Source organism: Myotis brandtii, unplaced genomic scaffold, assembly GCF_000412655.1.
Source record: "Myotis brandtii unplaced genomic scaffold, ASM41265v1 scaffold185, whole genome shotgun sequence".
Classification (NCBI taxonomy): Eukaryota; Metazoa; Chordata; class Mammalia; order Chiroptera; family Vespertilionidae; genus Myotis; species Myotis brandtii.
The window spans coordinates 4,034,729-4,048,057 of NW_005356870.1; the positions used below are offsets into that span (position 1 = coordinate 4,034,729).

At 52.1% G+C, this 13,329-nt stretch overlaps 1 protein-coding gene across 2 annotated transcripts in view; it reads left to right on the forward strand.

The window, feature by feature from the left end:
• The window catches only part of GTF2E2 (general transcription factor IIE, polypeptide 2, beta 34kDa), a 94,835-nt gene that overhangs the window by 78,470 nt on the left and 3,036 nt on the right, over positions 1-13,329 (forward strand). Inside the window, exon 8 of one of the 2 annotated variants that reach the window (XM_014537883.1) lies at positions 10,231-10,508. The exons of the other annotated variant lie outside the window; for it this stretch is intronic. The gene's annotated coding sequence lies outside the window, so the exon portion shown is untranslated. Of the gene's footprint in view, positions 1-10,230; positions 10,509-13,329 lie in introns of those variants that run through there. 2 annotated transcript variants of the gene reach the window in all.

Consider the following 13,329-nt stretch of genomic DNA (forward strand, 5'->3'; position numbering starts at 1 on the left):
CCATTACATTTGGAAAACCAACAAGGAAAGCTGTGTAACTCTCATTCCTTGTAAGGAGTGATTAACAACTGCAGCATACCTGGGAAATTGATCATTTTCAATCATTGTGTATTCTGGATTCCCCGCCACAAGGCTGGATCATTAGCAAAACTCTAGTGCTGGGCAGACATAGCTTGTACCTGACTAAACACCATCCATCAAGGAAGACACTGAACAAATAGAAATACCAGTGCCAGCCACGCTCTGACAGTCCTACGTATGCCACTCGAACGCCCACACCTGACTATGGAGCACCCTGAACAATGTCTCTCCTTTCTCGCTAAAACGAGTGTCCACGACTCCTGCCTATTAGAATGTAAGCTCCTTTGGGGCATGGGCCTGATTTTGCACATTTTAATATCTAGCATGTAGCAGACACATAATATATGTGTGTGTTTTTAAAGAATAGCTTATTTACTTTGATAGTCACTGGTTTTCCTTTAGAAATAGCAAGTCAGAGGGTCAATGAAAAATCCTTGAAGACCTCTGGGCAGAGCAGGCCCAGGACTGCGGAGGGTTTGGAAGGACAGCATCCTGACGCTCTGCATGTCAGGAGTGACAGCCAGCCTGCACAGAGGGTCTGATACCAGCTGTCACTCCTACTCGTCATCCATTCTGGTGCCACCATTCCCTGGGGGAGGATAGCCCCTCTGGTGAACAGAAGGCCATGTGGTTGGCACCTACCCTTCGTTTGTCTTTTCTGAGATACTTGTTTGGCTGTAAAAGGTTTCCATGATTTTATCAGCATCACTGTTTTCAATTCTGATGTACCTTCCCTAGGATTACATAGCTTGGATAACTAGCTCTCTTAGAAGGAACCTAAGCCAAGAGTCTAGAACAGCGGTTCTTAACCTGTGGGTCGCCCCAGACGATTGGAAAACACATATATAATTACATATTGTTTTTGTGATTACTCACTATGCTTTAATTATGTTCAATCTGTAACAATGAAATTGGGGGTCACCACAACATGAGGAACTGTATTAAAGGATCTCGGCATTAGGAAGGTTGAGAACCACTGGTCTAGCAGGAGCCTGAGTGAAGGATCCACACTGAACTGATCTAACCTCAGGTGGGATGAGAGACTAGTCCCAACCCAACTGCGGTGAGAAAGAGTACAGTTATCCATCCTCCTTCCTAAGCAGTCCCCGCCTCCACTCTCCAGCCCCCAGAACAAACAATGCCTCCCCAGGAGATGCTGCATCTTTACGAAGACCCTGCAGTGCTTCCTAGGGGGGGGGGGGGCAGCCCCAGCCCCTGGCAGCCGCCAACACCTCTAGATTTCTGGCAGATCATCAGTGGGGAAGGACAATTTCAAAAATGGAGGTGAGCCTGATACAAATGAACAGCAGGATCTCTGTGGCTGGAACCCATGTCACTGCTTAATAATCATGTCTTCCCTTTGGCTACATACATGTTTCCAAAAAAATCCTTCCTCAGGCCCTGTGCCACCACCGTCCTTAGCCAGCCCAAAGCGCCAAATTCAAAGGTACTCTGTCCTTTTACTCACTGTCCTGCTGTAGTGGACACTGCTGACCAAGCAGCTCAGCACTGCCTTGCCGGCTCCGCCTCATCTGCTCCTTTGGCCACTCTTCCCTCGCTGTTCATCATCTCCTGACCCCCGACATCTAGGTGAACCTCCAGGTTTTGTCCCGCTGACCTCTCTTCTAATGCCATTACTTTCTCAGCCGTCAGCTTATCCTGAGGGCCAGATCTACATTTTAGCATACATGTATGAGCTCTTTGTGAGCTTCAGAAGTTCAAATGATCTCATCCTAGACAGCTCTACAAATACTGACCAGCCTCTGAACATTGGGAGAGAAACACAATCACAAAAGAGAGGGGTGCACGTGAACAGTGTCTTCTGGAACTACACGACGCTACAGTGCTAGACCTATGTCACCCTGGCAATGAAGGGTCCCACAGGGCCAAACGATCAAGGCTTTTCTGAATGAAGAAACAAGGGCTAAGGATCATAACTTAAGTTTAAAAATGACGGGTGTATGGATATGGAGCATGAACTTAGAAAATCCTGGACCTAACGGACAATTAAATACCAATATACCTCGAAACTTAAAAGTGGTACTTTCAGGAGGAAAACGTTTCCCCTAAACAGTGAACTTTTAGATTTCACAAAATAGTTCAATATTATAAAGAATACTTGGGTATCTACCAGGGACTACTGACTTTGTCTTTCTGAGAAAGGACAGTTAAAATGCAATTGCCATTCACTAACACTGCCATTTCATTTAAAACGGGTACTTGAACATACACCCATAAGAACCTAATTTCAGAATTAGGGACAAGTACCATCAACTTTTGTCTTGATTTCCTCCATCATAATAGAGAAGTGAAAAGTAGAACAGATGACCACTGGCCCAAGACACACACACACACACACACACACAGGTGGGGAAAAGTAGGTTTATGGTTGTGAATCCATAAAACAGAGTTTACTCTTGTATTATTAATTACTAGAGGCCCGGTGCACAAAAATTTGTGCACTCGGAGGGGGAGGAGGGTCCCCCAGCCCGGCCTGTGCCCTCTCGAAGTCTGGGACCCCTCAGGAGATAACGACCTGCTGGCTTAGGCCTGCTCCCGGGTGGCAGAGGGCACGCCCCTGGTCAGGCTCAGAGCAGGGCCGATTGGGGGGTTGGGGAACCGCCCCCTGTCACACTCAAGGCAGGGTCGATGGGGAGGTTGCGGCGCCACCCCCTGTCACGCACAGAGCAGGGCCTGGGGAGCTCCCCCCTATCAGGCACAGAGCAGGGCTGATCAGGGGGTTGGGGCGCCTTCCCCTGTCACACACAGAGCCGCAGGGCGATCATGGGGTTTGGGCGCTGCCCCCTGTCACACACAGAGCCACAGGGCGATGAGGGGGTTGGGGCGCCTTTCCCTATCACGAACAGAGCAGAGCAGATGGGGAGGTTGTGGCCCCGCCCCTCTTCACACACAGAGCCGCAGGGCGATCAGGGGATTGGGGAGCTCCCCCCTATCAGGCACAGAGCAGGGCTGATCAGGGGGTTGGGGCGCTGCCCCCTGTCACACACAGAGCAGGGCGGATAGGGAGGTTGTGGCCCCACCCCCTGTCACTCACAGAGCCGCAGGGCGATCAGGGGGTTTGGGCGCTACCCCTGTCCCGCTGATCCCGGTGCTGGGAGGCATATTACCCTTTTACTATATAGAATAGAGGCCTGGTGCACGGGTGGGGGCTGGCTGGTTTGCCCTGAAGGGTGTCCTGGATCAGGGGGGGGATCCCCACTGGGGCGCCTGGCCAGGCTGGCTGAGGGGCTGAGGGCCGTTTTCAGGCTGGCAGGTGACTGAAGGCCCCAACTGCTCCTTTTTTACTTTTTTTTTTCTATTCTGGGCCAGCTTTAGCTCTGAGGCCTCACTGCTGAAAGCAGGTTTCTGGCCTTTACCTTCTGTATTTGATACAATGTTTCGGTCCGGCTGGCTGAAGCCCGGCTGACTGAAAGCTGGTTTCTGGGGTTTTGTTTAGCTTCTATATTTGCAACATAGTTGCTTAGAGTTGCAGCTGAGAGGCCGGCAAGTTAAGTGGGGAACGTTGGAGTTCGCCATCACTGGAGCAAGCAAGCCTCCCTGTTCGCTTCAGTGCATGGCTGCCGGCCGCCATCTTGGCTGACAGTTAATTTGCATAAGGATATGCTGCTTAGCCAATGGGAAGGGTAGCGGTCGTACGCTAATTACCATGTTTCTCTTTTATTAGTGTAGATTGGGTTACTTTCCATACAACACATGTAAACCTACTTATGCCCACCTGGTATATGGGTGCCACTGGTGTAGGTTTTGGTTAAGAGGTTAGAGCAGTTTCCCAAAGTGTGTTTCTACGTAAAAAATTAGTTTCCTAAGATTCAGTGTAAAAAAAAAAAAGGTTCCCTGGTCTCAACTTGAGAAAGACTGCATCCTAGAGTTCCCTAATCTTAAAGATTCACGATGCTCACATTATTACAAAGGCTCTGAGAATCTTTCGGTAAAGAAGTCTAACTTTGTTTGACACTGGATGCACTTATGCACTCCCCCTACGATGATCCCTCAGGACTAGTTCTTTGGCCACACTGAGGAATACGTTGGGACAGGTACAATTCTAACTTATTGAAGTTGATGTCTTAAAGCAGAAATGTCACCCTCCAACTTACTTATTTTCACCACCAGAGAACGAGTCCTGACTGCCGGGTAAGGGTCTACTGACTGGCCACTCTGCTAAATCTTTGGTGGGATTTCTGATGCTCTCGTCCCCATCACCAATCCCTGTCCTGGTTGGCCAGGCCCTTCCTTCAGAACAAAGAAGCCTTCTTTCTGACCTAAACGAGCTCTCGGGAAGTGCCCCGGCTAAACGTGAAGGTGACATGACTCACCAACCGAGACTTCAGGTCAACAGGGCACCTTTCCTATAGAAAATAAAGCCCAGAGCTCTTCCTCCTCCTCACGACGAGGGCGCTGACCCGATAAGGCCGGCTCCAGCACCTACCACTTCTCCAGTATTTTCCCTGTGAGTGTGGCCTAGAGGCCAGTTTCCCCCCATGAACCTCTTAACAGTCGCAGTGGCCTCACGTGATCTAACAAAAACACACCCAGTATTAATGGTGGGAGAAGAGCACCAGTTTAACTGGCAAGTATGTTTGCCTTAGAAGAGGAGCTTTTCAAGAAAAGGATTATGCCTCTAGGTCAGCCTCAGGGACATAGGGACTGGCTTCCCAAGTCCATCCCTAGTCTCACTGTTCTTCCTGTTTTGTGAAGGAATAATCCAGACCAAGGGAAGGTTGACCGTAGAAACCTACCATTTAAGACTCTACTTTAGGGCAGACTCCCCAAACTCACACACCAAATTAGGGTTCAAAGTGACAGTGCTTTGTACTTAACAAAAATGCAGTCAAGATATTGAATTTAAAAAGGCATTTAAAATTTTTATAGAAATTCTACATTTATAGAAAAAAAAATCACTTGGCAGTTCTCTGAAGCAAGGTAGGCCTAAGATAAAACAGCACAAAGATGACAATTTAGGATATTGTTTCCATCAAGATAAGCAGCTTTCAGGAAAGCCCAGCGTCTGCCTTAAGGACAAACATCAGGCATTTCAGAGACTAGAGCTGTGGAGGAGAGGCTGTTCCAGAACCCAGCCTCTGCTGCCCACCCACACGCTAGATCCAGGCCAGCACAGAGACCACCTCCTGGCACATCCCCTCCCCTCAGACTGTCCGACCGACCCTCCGACCCTCCCCAGGGCCCCACAGCCGCTCCTGGGACAGGCTCCTTAATCTGGGGGTGGTCACACCAGTCCCCCCATCCAGCCTGCCTTGTTCTATATACTTTAGTGCCCACCCTGTGGCCCACAGGATATCCGCGGTCTTGCCACCATCCAAGACATGCCTTATATGTAAGCTCTCTTAATAAATTAGACACGGTCAGTGGATAGAGCATCTGCCTGTGGACTGAAAGGTACCGGGTTCGATTCCAGTCAAGGGCACATGCCTGGGTTGTGGGTTCGATCCCCAGTGTGGGGCGTGCCAAGAGGCAGCCGATCAATGATTCTCTCTCATCACTGATGTTTCTATATCTCCCTCTCTGAAATCAATAAAAACATTTTAAAAAAATGAGACACAATGCTTAAGTTGTCAGCTTCTTTCTTGGGTCTCAGCCCAGGGAGATTTTACACACATTATCTGAAGCTGTACTATCCACAGGTGCACGAGGGGAAGTTACTGCTGATAAAGTCTAAGACTCCCATGATGAATCACTGTAAAAAATATTTTTTAATCCTCATCTGAGGATACCTTTTCCATTTATTTTTTAAAAAAAATATATTTTATTGATTTTTTACAGAGAGGAAGGGAGAGAGATAGAGAGTTAGAAACATCGATGAGAGAGAAACATCGATCGGCTGCCTCCTGCACACCTCCTACTGGGGATGTGCCTGCAACCAAGGTACATGCCCTTGACCGGAATCGAACCTGGGACCTTTCAGTCCGCAGGCTGACGCTCTACCCACTGAGCCAAACAGGCTATGGCCCATTTATTTTTTTAAAAAGAGAGAGTGGAAGGGGGAGAAAGAAACATCGATTGGTTGTCTCCGAGGCTTGGTATTGAGCCTGCGACCGAGGTAGGCACGTGACCAGAATCGAACCCTGGACGCTTCAGTCTGCAGGTTGATGCTCTAACCACTGAGCACCCGGCTAGGGCTCACTGTACATTTTAGATGACTTATGCCTTCACATGAAGAGGGTTTGTTTGGGGCTGGCAGCAGGCGAACTACAATGACAGTGAAAACCCTGACACCTGTCCTTCCGAACCAGCATTGATGAAGTGGGAGGCCAGGCTCAGGGCTTTAGGTTAGACTCAGAGGAGCATCCCTACGTCTCCCTCGACCCCAGAGGGCGGTCTCGTGGAGGGACGCGCTGCCACGGAGTTCTTCCAGTGCGGGAGGTGGGGGAGCCCCGGGAGGGCGAGAGCTGCCCATGTTCCGGCACATGTCCCAGCTGCCACTGGAAGCAAGTACTCACGTAGTATTCAGCAGAACTGACGGGACTTCCAGCCCTGAGAAGTAGCCTCGGAGGGAGGGAGCCAGCGCATCTGGAGAGAGAGGTGGGAGAAGGCGGTAAACCAGGGCTCCCAGCTGCCTGTCTCACTGCTCAGAGTCAGTGTCCTGCTGGGCTCCACCCTCCTCTGCTCCATGGAGGTGCCCACTCACACCTGCTCATGGCACTTCTCCCCCAAGAGACTTCCTACAGGAAAACACCCACCTCAAGGAGCACCGCTCCTCTTTCAGAAAGAAGAGGGTGGCGAGCTGAAGTCTGGCCCAGTGAGCCCCCTCCCCACACGCAGCAGCGCCTGGGCTGCAGGACAGGCTGCTAATGGCTCCCTCAGAGCATGTGGATCTGCTCTGATGAAGAAAGGACAGGTCATGACACCATCGAGCCAATGGTCAGGCCAGGACTGCAGATTCTGTTCCTGTTCTTTTAGAAAAGGGGTCTGGCTTCTTGGCACTGTGGGTGTCTGGCACCCTGTGCCTTCTGCTCAGAGGGACCCGCAGCCCAATTCCATTAAGTTTCCAAAGAGGAAGGCCAGCCCCAAACAAATGGATCGAATGAGGCTTTGTCCTCTTGGCAGGATGTTCCTGGTCCTGTACTGAGGAAAATGTTAAAAAAACAAACAAAAGGGCAAGTGTACTTTGGCTTTAACAAACGTCCATCTATTGGCCATGTCAGTTTTGTCCCTAAGCCCTTGGACAGAGGGAAGAGGGTCTGTTTGCCGCTGCTCTGTTTGCACCGAGGAGGGACGGCCTTCCTTCACCTGATGCGCAACAGCAAGCACTGCTGGGGGCAGTGGCAGAGCCAAGTATAACATGGGGTTGGGGGCGGGGAGTGCCAAGAAGTGGGCTGGGTGCCCCTTGGAGGTGACACCCTCCGATGTTACCTGGGTCTGGCCCAAACTGTTTCACCTGAAAACGTTTCCAGAGTAGAATGTGATGCTGGGCAGAATGTAACCCTGACAAATCTACTCCAGTGGTTTAACACAACGCATTTCGCACCAGAAACCCTTCTTCACATGGCATCTGATCTCCACACCACGGGCAGGTGCAGCAGCACTGGCTGACATGGGGGTGCAGGGGGCTGAGGCTTGGGAGGCAACGGCAGATGCCAGGGGCTCCGCGGGATCGCTGAGACCTCCCGCCTCGCCCTCCCGCCTCGTCCTCCCCGCTTCTACCGGCAGGGAGACCAGCTGAGTCCTGGGTATTCTGAACGATGCCCCGCGGTCACGGGCCCAGTGGGCTCAGGCTCACCGGCTCTCCTGATTTTGTTCTGAAGCTGGCTGGCTAAGAATGGGTCCTAGCAAAGCCCACAACAGTCGCCCCACCTTTTCCCCTGGTCCCCACAAAGTCCTTGGCGTTTCCTTCCACACTCCCCCCCACGGGCCTCCCCCCCGAGTGGTGGTTTCCTGCCTGGCTGTCAGTGCTGCACTCGGGGACACTCCCAACCTGGGCAGAGGATCTGGTCTCACTCACTCGGGAAATGGACTTAAAAGCACTGTGGATGCACTCAGCTCTGCCTACACCTCGGGGACCCCTCAGGCCAGCTGTGCTTAGCGATCCTGAGGGACCACAGCACATTGACTAGAAATCAGAGCAGCAGCTCGACTGGGACCCCCACGCCCCATATTGTGAGAGGGCAGAGCTCCCTTCCTCAGGGGCCTCCAGCAGGCGCTGAAGCTCAGGGCCAGAGTCATTTCCACACACGGAGCAATGAAGGGAATGAGGGCCCAGAAACTTTGCCTGCAGGTAGGCTAAAGAACATGTCGTTTTGGCAATTTAGGGGTGTACACAGAGCAAAGGAGGGAAAGGAAGAGGGGCAATGTGGGAGGCAGGAGGACCAGAGGGGAGAGGAAGGGTAGACTACAAGGGAAGGGGGAGAGGGGAGAGGGGAGGAGAGGAAGACAGAGACACAGAAAAAACGCGTACCTACCCATGGCTTACGGCTTTGTGCATCTGAATCCACTTGCTCCCTAAGCAAAGGGCAGGGCTGGAGCTGCCTTCCTGAGACAGGTGGTAAAGGGTGGGTGGGGGCACAGCCCTGAGGCAGGTGAAGGGCTGGGAACCTAAACACAGTGGAAGGGGGAGGGGTCTGTGTGCACCTGGGTTGGGGGAGCGCGGTGACGACTGGTGCTGCCTGGGTGTGGGCCCGGGGTGCCAACCCACGAGGTCAAGACACGATGGTGCTTCACAGAGGAGACAGGAGCCGCAGAGTGGGTGGCATGACCGGTTCCGTGCAGGTGGCTGCGGGAAGGGAGCCCTCATCTCCACGCACCCACGCCAGCCTCTCTGACAGCCTCTCGCACTCTGGCCCCTTCCACCCACACAGCACCGCTTTCATTCTCAGATACACCGGCCTGCAGTGGTGGGACCAGCGCTCCATCAGCCTGGTCTGGAAGCCCCGAGCCCTCCAGGGTGACAAGCAGGCTGCTTCGAGCTGCGGGGTCCAGGGAAAGCTGTGCTCAGCAGAGCTGAGGTGACGTTGGCCTGCTGGCCGGTTCTCAGGGGCACGAGGAGGCGAAGGAGTAAAGACAGGCCTTGAAATTCATCACTCTTGTGCCGCAGGCTCTTCTCACCACCCAAGCCTGCCTCCTCTTCCACCTTCCAGCAGAGGGCAGTGTTCCCTGGGCCGACATCCATGTTTCAGAGGCAGCAGGGCTCATGGGGAGAAATTGGGTGCAGGGCTGACCCAGGTGAACAAACTGTGCTGTGCTACTCACTGCTGTCCTCTGAGGGAAGAAAAGGTTTAACCCTTACACCCACTTGGGCTGCTTGTTCTGCTGTGGTTTCGGCCCCAGGGTGCTCGTGGCCACTCCTGCCCATTGTCTAGGGCAGTGATGGCGAACCTATGACACGCGTGTTAGAGGTGACACGTGAACTCATTTTTTTGGTTGATTTTTCTTTGTTAAATGGCATTGAAATATATAAAATAAATATCAAAAATATAAGTCTTTGTTTTACTATGGTTGCAAATATCAAAAAATTTCTATATGTGACACGGCACCAGAGTTAAGTTAGGGTTTTCAAAATGCTGACACCCCGAGCTCAAAAGGTTCGCCATCACTGGTCTAGGGGCTGCTTTGGGTGCACCACAGACACTGGGGACACCCACACTTCCCTGACTCCTGCTCCACCCACAATTCAGCAGGGACTGAGTCTACATGGTTGACCTTCCATGCACAGCAATGGTCCGTCTGCAGAAAAACTCCCACTCACAATCCTGCATATGCTTCCAGGGGCTTCAGAAGTCCTTGCAAGAACCTCTAACATAGTATCTATAGCCCAGCCTGGCACTGATTATTCCTTCTGTGCCAGGACTCTACGCACATCGCAAGGTTGTGACATCCCTAAGTGAGAAAGCGGCATGAAGGCCCTGGGACACTTTTCCACTGGAACTCGATGCAGTAACAGTCGTTACCAGGACAATCCAGGGGCCACGCTGCCTGGGTTCTACCATCACATGACCCAGAAACGCTCCTCTAGAACGGGCACACTGCGGTCTCCCACGCCTCGGCGTGTACCAGCTCCTATGGCTGGTGAAAGGAGAGCACCCAGCAAAAAAAACCCAAACAGGCAAAAATAAAGTGGAATGCTAGAAAAAGTAGTAAGTACCCATAAAAATAATTTCCATCCTCTTCCATTTATAGATAAAGACACCAAGGCCCAGAGGACTAAATACATACAGATGTCACTTTCCCAACAGTGCTGCCAAGGACAGGAAGACCCTGGCTGGCCTCCAGGGGGAGCCCCCCTGCCAGTCCCCCACCCCCACTCCGCCACAGAGGTCACTGTTTGCACTGTACTGTCCCCTCTCCAGCGACTGACTCCCATCGTCACACTTGCCTTTAGAGATAATCACCAGAAGTGCGTCCCAGGTACTGGGCACAATTACAGTAGCCATTATTAATAAATACCCCTGGCTTTAGCTGTCTTCTCCTCTGTGGTTCTCAAAGTGTGGTACGCAGACCATCAGCATCACCTGAGAACATGTCAGAAATGTGGAAACTAGGGATGTGGCCCAAGCACCTGCATTTAACAAGCTCCCCAGGCAATAACGATGCACGTGCTCCAGATTGAGAGACATATTCTTGAATGAGGTTTACAAACGTGTGGCCAGAAGCCGACCGGAAGAGACGCTGTGCAGTCAAACAGGTTTGGGAGAAACAGTCTCCCCTCAGCAGGTCCAACACACACCGCACAGTAAAGGCTGACAGCTCCACAATAAAGAAACCTGTCTGACGTGCTCAAACCCTGGGTTCTCCAAGTTTATCTGACCACAGCATCTTTTTCTGAGTGACAGCTGGTAGGAACCGTGGGCGTTGAGACCTGTTGGCCTGAAGGCCTCTTCTGGTGGTGGCATTTGGTGGATCCTAACGACACTAATCAGAGCTGGAAGGTCCCCAGCCGGCCGGCGCCCTGGATGTCCAATCTGTAAGGAGCTACCCTTCCCTCGTGCGGATGCTGTACCTGCATGCTCGCTTCCCCAGCTCCCCATTCAGAACCAAGCTCGCGGGCCCTGAGACTGCTGCGGGCTGGAGCCCACTGCTGCGGCCACTCACACTCAGCCAACTCTGCCCTCACTCGGCTTAGGGATGGTCACTGTTGAACACCACAAAGGAAGCCCGTCAGCCCCACAGCAAACTCCGCTGAAGGTTGTCGGGCTGAGGGAAAGGCCACCAAGCCAGATGTACACATGCTCTGATCCAAGAAACTCTGCTCACCAAACAGACTGGAGTGATGATTTGTAATATAATAAAGATGAAACGCTTTGTGGGACTAATTATAGGGTTCGTTTAAATAGCAACCCCATTTTTAATACCGCATTCACCCAACTGGAAGAACACTTTGGGAATTTGTATCAAGAAATGAGGCCCACTGACGATCACTCTGTAAGGGAACTTCCACCCCAACCCCAATGCCCTCTGCCCCTTTCCTAACAGACACAGAGGGCATGCAGTGCCATCAGCATCCTTCACTACTTGTCTGGCACCTAATCGTCCTTGCCTCAGGCAATTAAACGGGTTGCCACTGTCTAGGCATATTGTCACGTCTTACATGAATTGGTTCCAAGGTTATCTACCATCTTATCCCTGGCTGACTATACTCAAAGCCATGCTGTAGCCCAGCCCTGTGCTCCTGCCCACCTCCCAGTCTGAATGGTGGGACATTGCTGAGGTCTGAGCCTGGGCAGGAGCGAGATCTAGACCCCAAATGCGAGGCCCTAGGCCTGTGAGCACCTGCTGAGACCAGTGAGGCTTGGCTAATGAAACATAAGCCCTCAGGGATAACCTTCTCTTCTGGGCTTTTAGACTCTAACCTGTCTGTCCTGAGCACAAGCCAGGCTCTTATTTCCAAACAGGCATGTGAAATGTGCTCAGACATCCCAGAAGTTCACGCAAGACGCGGCTCGGGTCGAGGCACCCAGGCATGTAACACCCTGTGTCAGATAAAGTCCGTCGTGGTTGCCTGTCATCCATATTTAATTGTGTCAGTCTGTTAATTTTTAACTATGTTTGCGATTGAGGGCCATTAGAGGTGTCCAGGAGCTGAGCTCAGTGAAGCGAGAAGAACTTGGAGCAGCGTGGCTGCGGCTTGAAGCTGGGGCGTCCCCTTTCCCACCCTTCACCGAGCCCAGGCCTTCCCCGCCAGCAGCAGAGCCTGAATAAAACATGATCCCATCTGGAGCTGCTTTTCCTTTCTGCCCCTGTCACAACTGGTTAACTTCAGGGAAAAGTTCACTTTCTTTTTATGAAGGATATGTTTTATCATTGCAAAGTTTTTTTGCAGCCTTGGCTTTGTTGCCAAAGCAGTTAGCATGCTCTCTGGGTGCCTATTCCTATGAAACAAGGCCTGAAACCCTGGGTGGACGGCCCCCTGCCTGAGGCAGCGCCTCCCCTCCACACACACCACAGCCACCGGCACCATCAAGTTCTGACAAAAAGAAGAGCGATTTTAATCATCACTAGGCTACGCCAAGCATTGTACTCTTTCCCACAAAATAACCCCCTGAAGTAGGTGTTCATTCTTCCTTACAGATGAGAAAACCGAAGCTCGGAGAAATGTAAAAAAGCCTGCTGCCACCCAAAGTTAGCAGAATGGGTGGAAAACCTCGTTAAAACGGGACTTTTTGAAGTAAAGGCCTGCGGCCCTGTGAGCTTTGCACTGGGCCGCTGCGCCATCCTGTGCCGGTCAGACCTGCCTCTGTTAACAGTCCCCGTCTGTCAGAGGCGGGCTCACTGAGACTCAGAGATGGGCTTTTACGGGCAGTGAGGTCATGCAACAGACCAAGGATCTAAGGAGCTTCGCCTCACAAAGGACCAAGTGGAACCTGCCCAAGAAACCTGGGAAACAGCGCACCGACGGAGGCCACCCTGCTGCCCGGTCAGGGCAGGTCCACTTTGAGCTATTCTCGCACCTGGGTCAGCGACGCCGGACAGGGCACCCAGGGGATGGACTTGTTTTGGAACAGGTACTGCCAAAGGCTGCCCAGCGTGGGCAAGTCCGGCCTCCGTAGCCGCAGCTCTGCCAAAGGCACGACGACTCCAACAACACTGGATGGAGATGAGCCCCGCGAGGCAGGGCCGATGCCGATGTCTCCAAATGCCAAGCAGAGGGGAAGGGACAGACAGGACGAGAAGGTATTTGCTGGGCTAGGAGTGGATCCCCTGGGGTTCAACCACAGGACCGTGAGGAGAATTACAAGGCACAAGATGTAACTCCACCCCCCTGGAAACGAGGCTGGTGGA